The sequence below is a fragment of the Pelophylax lessonae genome, assembly GCF_965119305.1.
Source record: "Pelophylax lessonae genome assembly, chromosome: 9".
In the NCBI taxonomy this organism is placed as follows: Eukaryota; Metazoa; Chordata; class Amphibia; order Anura; family Ranidae; genus Pelophylax; species Pelophylax lessonae.
Window position 1 is genome coordinate 104,007,327 of NC_138776.1, and position 10,771 is coordinate 104,018,097.

General features: G+C 47.8%; 1 protein-coding gene across 2 annotated transcripts in view; it reads right to left on the reverse strand.

Moving 5' to 3' along the window:
* Nucleotides 1–5,257, reverse strand: part of PLEKHA1 (pleckstrin homology domain containing A1) — a 152,314-nt gene extending 147,057 nt beyond the window's left edge. For both annotated transcript variants that reach the window (XM_082269308.1, XM_082269309.1), the window contains exon 1: nt 5,108–5,257. The gene's annotated coding sequence lies outside the window, so the exon portion shown is untranslated. The remainder of the gene's footprint in view (nt 1–5,107) is intronic.
* Between the last annotated feature and the right edge of the window lie 5,514 nt (nt 5,258–10,771).

Here is a 10,771-nt window from a genome sequence, read left to right on the forward strand (position 1 = left end):
GGGGACAGGGGGGGGACGTCAATGCAGAGTGACCAGCGTGCCCCCAATCAATGCAGAGTGCCCACAGCATTGCCCCCAATCAATGCAGAGTGCCCACAGCATTCGCTATTGTCACACCATGGGCGGGCTCGGGGGGGCGCAATGCTCTGCGCCTTGGCCGCCACAGTGAAATCATTTAAAGTTCCTTGGGTGGCCCAGGCGGCCCGGTACCGTTTGATCCACGGACCGGTACCGGTCCGCGGCCCGGGGGTTGGGGAACACTGCTCTAGGAGACCTGGATAGGGCCGTAGAAGGTCCTTAACCCATCAGCAGGACCAGTATCTGCTCCTTTGTGCAAGGAGGAACGGAATGAGCACTGCAAGTCTAAATGTCTCTAACCAAACAATCAGAAACAGATTTCATGAGGGTGGCCTGAGGGCCCGATGTCCTCTAGTGGACCCTGTGCTCACTGCCCGGCACCGTGGAACTCGATTTGCATTTGCCACAGAACACCAGAATTGGCAGGTCCGCCACTGGGGCCCTCTGCTTTTCACAGATGAGAGCAGGTTCACCCTGAGTACATGTGACAGATGTGAAAGGGTCTGAAAAAGCCACGGAGAACGTTATACAGCTTGTAACATCGTTCAGCATGACCGGTTTGGCGGTGGGTCAGTGATGGTCTGGGGAGGCATATCCATGGAGGGATGCACAGACCTCTACAGGCTAGCCAATGGCACCTTGACTGCCATTCGGTATCGGGATGAGATTCTTGGACCCATGGTCAGACCCTACGCTGATGCAGTGGGTCCTGGGTGGGTTCCTCGTGGTGCACAACAACGCCCGGCCTCATGTGGTGAGAGTATGCAGCCAGTTCCTGAAGGATTAAGAAATTGATACCACTGAATGGCCCCCACTCTCGCCTGACCTAAATCCAATAGAACACCTCTGGGACATTATGTTTCGTCCATATGACGCCGCCAGGAGCATGCCCCGACATTGTCAGTAAAGCATACCAGCAAATTGGGGCCATACAAACTACTGAGTACCATTTTGAGTTGTTGCAATGAAATTTCAGCAAAATGGACCAGCCTACTGCATCATTGTTTCACTTTTATTTTCAGAGTGTCATTGAATTCAGCCCTCTGTAGGTTAATTTTAATTTCCACTAAACGATGTGGCATTATTTCGTTCCGAACACATTACCCAGTTCATATCACTACATCCTGCATGATATTTTTACCCATTGAGACCTGATGTGTTTTCAAAGAGTTCTTTTAATGTGCAGTGTATTTTATATTGGAGGATCCTAGTGTTTGGTATGTGGATTATTGTTGTGTGGGAGATTTATAGGACAAGCCTGAGTTTCAATGTCCTAATAAACCACCATAGTTTTATGGAAGTTTGCACCTTTTCTACAATGTTACTTCCTTTCCGCTGCCAAGAACTGGTAAGAACTGGTTAGATTAACGGCTATAGCTAAAACAACTACAGTGTGGTCCTCTAGTTCTGAAAGGGCTTCGATTGACTTCCTCCCAGAACCCCGCCTCCCCGCGGGCGTGCTCTGTGATCACTTTGTCCTTCGCAGATCGAGGTACGGGGTAATCACAGCGGCCCTTTACCATGTGATCGGCTTTGTCTAGTCACAGCTGATCCCATGTAAACAAATGTCAGTTATCAGCATTTCCTTTCCTCAACGCTGTCACTGTGTGAGGAAAAGAAAGACGGTTTGCAGGAAGTGGTTAAGCAAAAAATAAAAAACCCGGTGGTGATTAAATAGCACCAGAAGAAAGCTCTATTTGTGTGGAAAAAAAAACATTTTAAAAATGTTATATGGGTAAAATGTTACAAGACCGCAAAATTGTCATTCAAAGTGTGACAGCACTGAAAGCTGAAAATGAAGGAAGGGCAGGAAGGGAGGGAAAGTGCCCAGTAGGCAATGGTTAAGGCTTCAGTACCATGCGAATCCTAATGAAATTCCACAGCCATCTAATCTTGGCATAGTTGTGAGTATCTTTCTGTGATAACATTCTCTGATAAATAGTGCAGCAAGGTCCAAACTGAGAACAATGTTCTTCATAAAGAAATGGATCCCTGTTTCCAATCACAAACACCAGGGAAGGAAGGTGTGTAATGTTTTGATCTTTCTATTGGTTTATTTCAGTCTCACGGTCAGCCTTTGGTAAATGGCCAAATCTTTTATCATCAACATGCAGAGGTCAGAAATGTTCAATTCCCAGATATTGCCTATGCTTGATTGGATGGGAGTCCACCCACATCATTTACTAAGAGATCAATGATCAGGACCCACTCTACACTCCTAGAAACAGGAAACTATTATGCAGATCTGATTTTTATACAGCTATCAGTTTATAGATGTTCCCTGCACTGCAGTTTTTACCTTTCAGCTTCATTTGATTACTGCTTCTGCTCACATAAACTGATGTAGGCTGCTAACAAAAGAACGGACAAACAACTGGTCTGTCTACTGCTTCCTGCCTCTATGGGCCAAAACAGACTGCCTCACTGAGACCATCGTCAAACAAATGACATCCATCAGGATCCACTGCCATCTTCTTCCTAATTTAGTAGATGGTATGATATGGCATATAGGCAAAGCTTTGTCCCCTCTTCTCCAATCATGGCTCAATTGGGTATTAACCGAAAACAACTTTCCAGTAAGTTAGAAAATCTCCTTATTCAATAGCAATGGCTTCCCAAAGACTGGGAAGTGGTCTTTACTCCATCTCCTTATGGCCCTTGTGTCACAGCCAAAGATGAAGTCCTTCATACTGGAACTTTCTGAGACATGTCTGGCCAACACAACTCTTACCTGTCATACCTCAAAGCCAGGACTTTCTGACGGTTTCTTGTCAACCACCTCCCTGGACTGCCAGTCCCCTACAGCACACCTCCTGTCTACCCATCTGTCACTTTTGACCCATCTCCCACACAACTGGCTCATCCCCCCCACTGTCTACCTGACGCTCCTGGCCTGCATCATGTTGTCCGCCTCCCTAAGTCACCTCTGACTGAAACTACTGGTGCATCCCTTGAAGTCCTAGAATTTCTTTCTGCCCTTCTACAACTTTCTACCCATCTCTCCTTTTCCGTCCACAAAAACTTTTTGCCAGTCTAGTCTTCTCCGCCCCAAACTTTCTGCCCGTCTAGCGTCCCAAACTTTCTGCCCGTCTAGCCTTCTCCGCCCCAAACTTTCTGCCCGTCTAGCCTTCTGCGTCCCAAACTTTCTGCTCGTCTAGCCTTCTGCATCCCAAACTTTCTGCCCGTCTAGCCTTCTGCATCCCAAACTTTCTGCCCGTCTAGCCTTCTGCACCCCAAACGTTTTGCCCGTCTAGCCTTCTGCGTCCCAAACTTTCTGCCCGTCTCCCCTTCTCCGTCCCAAACTTTCTGCCTGTCTAGCCTTCTGCACCCCAAACTTTTTGCCCGTCTAGCCTTCTGTGCTCCAAACTCTGTCCGTCTAGCCTTCTGTGCCCCAAACTCACTGCCCGTCTACCCTTCTCAGTCCCAAACTCTCTGCCCGTCTCCCCTTCTCCGACCCAAACTTTCTGCCCGTCTCCCCTTCTCCGACCCAAACTTTCTGCCCGTCTAGCCTTCTGCACCCCAAACTTTTTGCCCGTCTAGCCTTCTGCGCTCCAAACTCTGTCCGTCTAGCCTTCTGCACCCCAAACTTTTTGCCCGTCTAGCCTTCTGCGCTCCAAACTCTGTCCGTCTAGCCTTCTGTGCACCAAACTCTCTGCCCGTCTACCCTTCTCAGTCCCAAACTCTCTGCCCGTCTCCCCTTCTCCGACCCAAACTTTCTGCCCGTCTCCCCTTCTCCGTCCCAAACTTTCTGCCCGTCTCCCCTTCTCCGTCCCAAACTCTCTGCCCGTCTAGCCTTCTCAGTCCCAAACTTTCTGCTCGTCTAGCCTTCTCCGTCCCAAACTTTCTGCCAGTCTAGCCTACTGCACCCCAAACGTTTTGCCCGTCTAGCCTTCTGCGTCCCAAACTTTCTGCCCGTCTCCCCTTCTCCGTCCCAAACTTTCTGCCTGTCTAGCCTTCTGCGTCCCAAACTTTCTGCTCGTCTAGCCTTCTGCGTCCCAAACTCTCTGTCCGTCTACCCTTCTCAGTCCCAAACTCTCTGCCCGTCTAGCCTTCTGCACCCCAAACTTTTTGCCCGTCTAGCCTTCTGCGCTCCAAACTCTGTCCGTCTAGCCTTCTGTGCCCCAAACTCTCTGCCCGTCTACCCTTCTCAGTCCCAAACTCTCTGCCCGTCTCCCCTTCTCCGACCCAAACTTTCTGCCCGTCTCCCCTTCTCCGTCCCAAACTCTCTGCCCGTCTAGCCTTCTCAGTCCCAAACTCTCTGCCCGTCTCCGTCCCAAACTTTCCGCCTGTCTCCCCTTCTCCGCCCCAAACTTTCCACCTGTCTCACCTTCTCCGCCCCAAACCTTCTGCCCGTCTCTGCCCACAACTTTATGCCTGTCTCCCCTTCTCCGCCCACAACTTTCTGCCCGTCTCCCCTTCTCCGCCCACAACTTTCTGCCCGTCTCCCCTTCTCCGTCCCAAACCTTCTGCCCGTCTCTGCCCACAACTTTCTGCCCGTCTCCCCTTCTCCGTCCCAAACATTCTGCCCGTCTCTGCCCACAACTTTCTGCCCGTCTCCCCTTCTCCGTCCCAAACATTCTGCCCGTCTCCGCCCACAACTTTCTGCTCATCTCCCCTTCTCTGCCCACAACTTTCTGCCCATCTCCTTCCATAACTTTCTGCCCGTCTCCCCTTCTCCTTCCATAACATTCTGCCTGTCTAGCTTTCTGCATCCCAAACGTTCTGCCCATCTCCCCTTCTCCTTCCATAACTTTCTGCCTGTCTCCCCTTCTCTGTCCACAACTTTCTGGCCATCTTCCCTTCTCCATTCACAACATTCAGCCCATCTTCCCTTGCCCACCTTACACCTTTCTGCCCCTCTCTAGTTGTGTATCATTAGATTCCCTCCCTCCTATATGTGTGTCAGGTCTTCTGTGTCATGGCTCTGTGCTGTACATTCATTGGTGTCTCCCCTGTCAGAGCTCGGTGCTGTCATCCCTATAGAGCTCGGTGTGTGTGTGGAGGCTCGGTCGGTATCTGTGGGACTTACCTGTACAGAACGCTCTCACATTAGCCGGTGTGCCCGGTGCTGCCTCCACTCCCTCACACCCACTCCTCGGTCACTCGTCAGCTCCGCACGTCACGTTTCCCCTCCGCTCTCTCTCTCAGCCTCACACTGACACCTCCAAGATGGCCGCCGCTTCCCGCCACTCAACCAATCCGAGGCCGCTGTGTGGGTGACGTTCCGGCCGCTTCCCTCCTCTCCCTGTCTGTCTGCCCAGACACATACCTGACCGGAGTGACGTGACTCCTCTCTCCTAGGGAAGAAGAGTGGTCAGGTGTCCCTTACCTGCAGGATTACCCCCTGGACATGTCCTTCCTAGACTGATGACAAGAAATCCACGTGACCCCCAGGACTTTTCTCACATTTTTTGTTTACATTTATCTATTAGTAGGTTTTGCTAGAACATTTCTTAGAACCCCCCCAACATTATATATTTTTTTAAAGCAGAGGCACAAGAGAATAAATTGGTGGGTGCTGCAATTTTTTATGTCACACGGTATTTGCGCAGTGGCTTTTTAAATGCATTTATTTTGGAAAAAATCAAATTTAATGTGAAAAATCGCAATACATAACCAATTTTTTGGGTAAATAAAAAGGATGACGTGACACTGAGTAAATAGATACCAAACATGTCAGGCTTTAAAATTGCACACAGCCATACAACGGCGACAAACAACGTAAATTCTACTACCCATCAGCGATGCATTAACCACTTGCCCACCGGGCATTTCACCCTCTTCCTGCCTAGAACAATTTTCAGCTTTTAGTTCTGTCATACTTTTAATGACAATTGCGCGGTCATGCAACAATCATTTAATCAGCGCTGGGTTTTTATTTTATGCTAAACAAACAAAAAAAAAGACTGAACATTTTGAAAAAAAAAAAAAGTTGCAAAACATTTTAAATAAGTAATTTTTCTCCTTCACTGATGTGCGCTAATGAGGCTTCACTGATGGGCACAGTTAGGCATCACTAATGGGCACTGATAGGTGTCAATAATAGATGGTACTGACAGACATCACTGATGGGCACTGATAGGTGTCAATAATAGATGGTACTGACAGGCATCACTGATGGGCACTGATAGGTGTCAATAATACATGGTACTGACAGGCATCACTGATGGGCACTGATAGGTGTCAATAATAGATGGTACTGACAGGCATCACTGATGGGCACTGATAGGTGTCAATAATACATGGTACTGACAGGCATCACTGATGGGCACTGATAGGTGTCAATAATAGATGGTACTGACAGGCATCACTGATGGGCACTGATAGGTGTCAATAATAGATGGTACTGACAGACATCACTGATGGGCACTGATAGGTGGTAATGATAGTCAGTACTGATAGGCACTGATTGGCAGCACTGGTAGGGCTGCATTGATCATCAGGACACTGATGATCAGTGTAGCTGTCCCCTGTGTGGATTTGCCAGTTATCAGCTCTCCTCTTCTCACGCGCTGTCAGATTGAGGAGAGAAATGTCGATATCTGGCAAATCCTATTTACACTGTGATCAGCTGTGATTCGGCACAGCTGGTCACATGGTAAAGAGCCACTGTGATTGGCTCTTTACCCCGATCTGTGATCAGCTGTGTCCAAAGGACGCAGCGATCACAGATCACTGCCAATGCATGCCAAAGGGAACGCACAGGAAGAGCAAGCATGGGACAATGTCATATGACGCCCTCCCGGCAATGTGTGACCACACTGTAGCCATCATTCAGCTATAGCGTGGTCGTGAAGGGGTTAAAAGCCTTTAGAGGTTACCACTTTTTTTTTTTTTTATCACTTTCATTGCTGTCACAAGAAATGTCAACATCCCTTGTGACAGCAATAGGCAGTGACAGGTACTCTTTATGGAGAGATATGGAGTCTATAAGACCCAAGATCCCTCCTCTGCCCTTAAAAGAATTTGATCACACCAAGATGAGTGAGATCAAATGCTTTTGATTTTTAAAAATGGCGCTGTTTACATTCTGGTAACCCGGAAGTGATGTGACGTGATCGCATCCGGGTTATATCATGGAGCTCAACAAAAACATTCTGGTTCAGCGCTATGATCAGCGGGCGGAAGCGCCGGCTGGTTGATTGGGACTGCCAGTTGGACAGAAGATCCTGATAAGGCAGCAGGTATGGGGGAACATCCCCTCCCACTGCTTGTAAAGAGATCAGCAGTGACGGTGGGGTTAGTAGTGATTCAGAGGTCAGTAGTAAGTGATGCATAGTTCAGGGGCTAGTATTGATGCAGAGCGTAGAGGTCAGTAGTGATGCAGGGTTCAGTGGCATATTTCAGAGGTCAGTAGTAAATGCTGCAGATTGCAGGGTCCAGGCAGGGATCAGTAATAAGCGATAAGTAAGTGGCACATTGTAAAGAGGTCAGTAGTGAGTGACATAGAGTTTAGGGGTCAATAATGAGGCAGAGTGCAAAGGTTAGTAGTAAATATAGCAGAGGTCAGGAGTAAGTAATGCAGAGGTCAGTAGTAGGCAATTGTATGGAAAGGCTTGCCACTAGACGAGATGTCTTCTCTGGATGGACTTCTGTGCACAGGCTAAAACATGTTCCCTTTTGTGCTCGCAAGAATTGGGCAGTGGCTGATGGATATGCGCATGCACATACTTACGTGCTAACACGTGCTGTCACGCATTCTCATGCGCGCCGGTGCTCGCGTGCACCTGTGATAGATGTTGGTGCCAAATGAGCTATTTAAACTCGGCCAGTGCTCAGGATCAGTGCTGCTTTGCCTTCAAGCCTGCTGTGTATCCTGTGTTCCAGTGATTCTATATCCTGACTCCAGTAGTTGACCCGGCTTGTCTTGACCACTCTCTGAACTCTGCCTGCACTGACCTTGGCTTGTCCCCTGACCTCCACTTTTGTCTCCTCCATTGGATCCTGCTTTTCTGATCAGTTCCAGACCCGGCTTGTTTCCTGACCAGGCTCCTGCCTGTTCCCTGTACCCGACCCATCTTGCCTGTGTATGACCTGGCCTGCCTGACCCTGCTACTCTGCCTGCTGTCACTGGTACCCGCCAACCACCCTTCTGTTCCGGTTGACCGACTATCTGCTACGAGCAACCATCTCAGATGCCCGCTATCACTCATGCCAGCCTACCTCAGTCTGCTGCCTACCAGCTGCCTACCAGCTCGTCTGCTTACTGGAGCCTTCTAAATACTTTAGCTGCCCAGCGTGGACACATACCCTGCTTCTAGCAAAACTTGCAAGCACTTGTTCCACTCTGTACTCCTGCGTCTCCCATCTACACTATCAGGGGCCCCGAGTCAGAGGTGTAGTAGAGGTCTTTCTCATCATATCAGGCTCTGTTACCAGATATGTGATAGTAATGTAGAATTCAGTGACCAGTAGTAAGTAATGAGTGGTAAGTAGTAAATAACGCAGAGTTCACAGGTCAGTAGTAATTGCTGTAGACTGCAGATTTCAGTAGTAAGTGACACAGCGTTCAGGGGTCAATAGTGATGCAAAGGTCAGTAGTAAATAACACTGAGTGCAGAGGTCAGTAATAAGTAATGCAGAAGTCAGTAATAAACATGTAAAGATCAGGGATCAGTAGTAAGTAACCAGTGGTAGGTAGTAAAAATCTCAGAGTTCATAGGTCAGTAGTAATTGCTGTAGACTGCAGAAGTCAGTAGTAAGTGACACAGACTTCAGGGCATCAGTAGTAAGTGATGCAGGAGTCAGTAGTAAGTGACGTATTGTGAAGAGGTCAGTAGTGAGTGACATAGAAATTGGAGTCAATAGTGACGCAGAGTGCAAAGGTCAGTAGTAATGCAGAGTGTAGAGGCCAGCAGTAAGCAATGTAGATGTCAGGGGTCAGTAGTAAGTAACCAGTGGTAAGTTGTAAGTAATGCAGAGTTCATGGGTCAGTAGTAATTGTTGTAGACTGCAGACTTCACGCTTTTGGTCTCCGTGACTTTACTCTTAGCTGGTTCTAAGCTGGTTCTCTTCCTACTTATCCAACAGCATCTTTAGAGCTACTTACAATTCTACTTCCTCCTCACCTCTTCCTTTCTCTGTCAGGGTCCCCAAGGTTCTGTTCCTGGACCTTTCCTATTCTCGATCTACACCTCCTACCTGGGTCAGCTGATAGCCTCCCATGCCTTCCAATACCATCTCTAAGCTGACGACACCCAAATGTATCTCTCTACCCTTCAGCTCACTCCTTCAGTCTCCTCACGTATCACTAATTTACTAACAGATATATCAGCCTGGATGTCAAACCACTTCCTCAAACTCAATCTGTCCAAAATCAAGCTCATAATTTTTCCTTCCCCACATGCTGCTTCCCTTGGTCTCGCTGTCAAGATCGATGGCACAACTATTAGCCGATCCCCCCATGCCAAGGTTCTAGGTGTAATCCTTGACTCTGATATCTCCTTTCAGCCCCATGTCCAATCACTGCCAAATCCTGCCACCTTAACCTCTGCAACATCTCCAAAATACACCCCTTTCTAACCGATAACACCCTGGTCATCTCTCACCTCGACTACTGCAATTCTCTTCTCATTGGCTTACCTTTACATAGGCTAACCCCCCTTCAGTCCATTATGAATGCTACTACCAGACTCATTCACCTTACCAACCGCTCAGCGTCTCCTACCCCTCTCTGTCAATCTCTCCACTGGCTTCCACTCACCCAACAAATTAAATTCAAACTACTAGCAACAATTTACAAAGCCATCCAAAACTCAGTCCCCAGCTACATCACTAGCCTAGTCTCAAAATACCATTCTCTTCATTCCTCCCAAGACCTTCTGCTCTCTAGCTCTCTTGTCACCTCCTCCCATGCTTGCCTCCAGGACTTTCCTAAGCCTCTCCTATCCTATGGAACTCCCTACCTCATCTGTCCAATTATCTCCTACTCTATTTGCTTTTAGATGATCCCTGAAAACCCTCCTCTTCAGAGAAGCCTATCCTGCCCATACCTAACAACCGTACTTTTATTTTCTCCATCAGATCATTCCCTACAGTTACCTTTTGTATTACTTGACCCTATTATAAATAATTTGCGCCAAGTGAATAAGTGAATGAAATCAATCATGAATACCAAAAATGCTGAACTAAAAATAACCAAATATGAGTAATTTAACCTAAATCAATAGTATAACAACCATATATGTGTGTAAACATAATCAGTGAATTGGAAAATTAGTAGTCTAATAAAGTCTCTGTGATAAATCCAAACTGAGAAAGTGAAAAAGTCCACCTCCAGTGTTTATCCACAAATATTAGTAAAAGTGCATAAAGAGCTGAAAAATCCAGCAACGTGTTTATCCACCACCGGTATTGAATCTGCTTACCAGAAACTGGTATAGAGTGTGCCTGTATAACCCGCCCTAGGGTACCACAAAGGGTTCTGTATCTCCACAAACTCCAAGGCGGATTAGGTCTTTGGCAATACGCTAAGTATTATCAGGCTGCACAGCTGGCTCAACTTACAAAGTGGCATGCGGCCCAGGAAGTTCCCCTATGGGTAGCTTTGGAAGCTGTTGACTGCGACCCTCTCTCTATGGGCAATCTTTTGTGGCTGAAGCCCCGTGGACCGTAAGTCAGTTGTTAATCCTGTTATACGTCACTCTTTACACCTGTGGGATACCCTGAAGTTCAAATACAAGCTCCAATCACC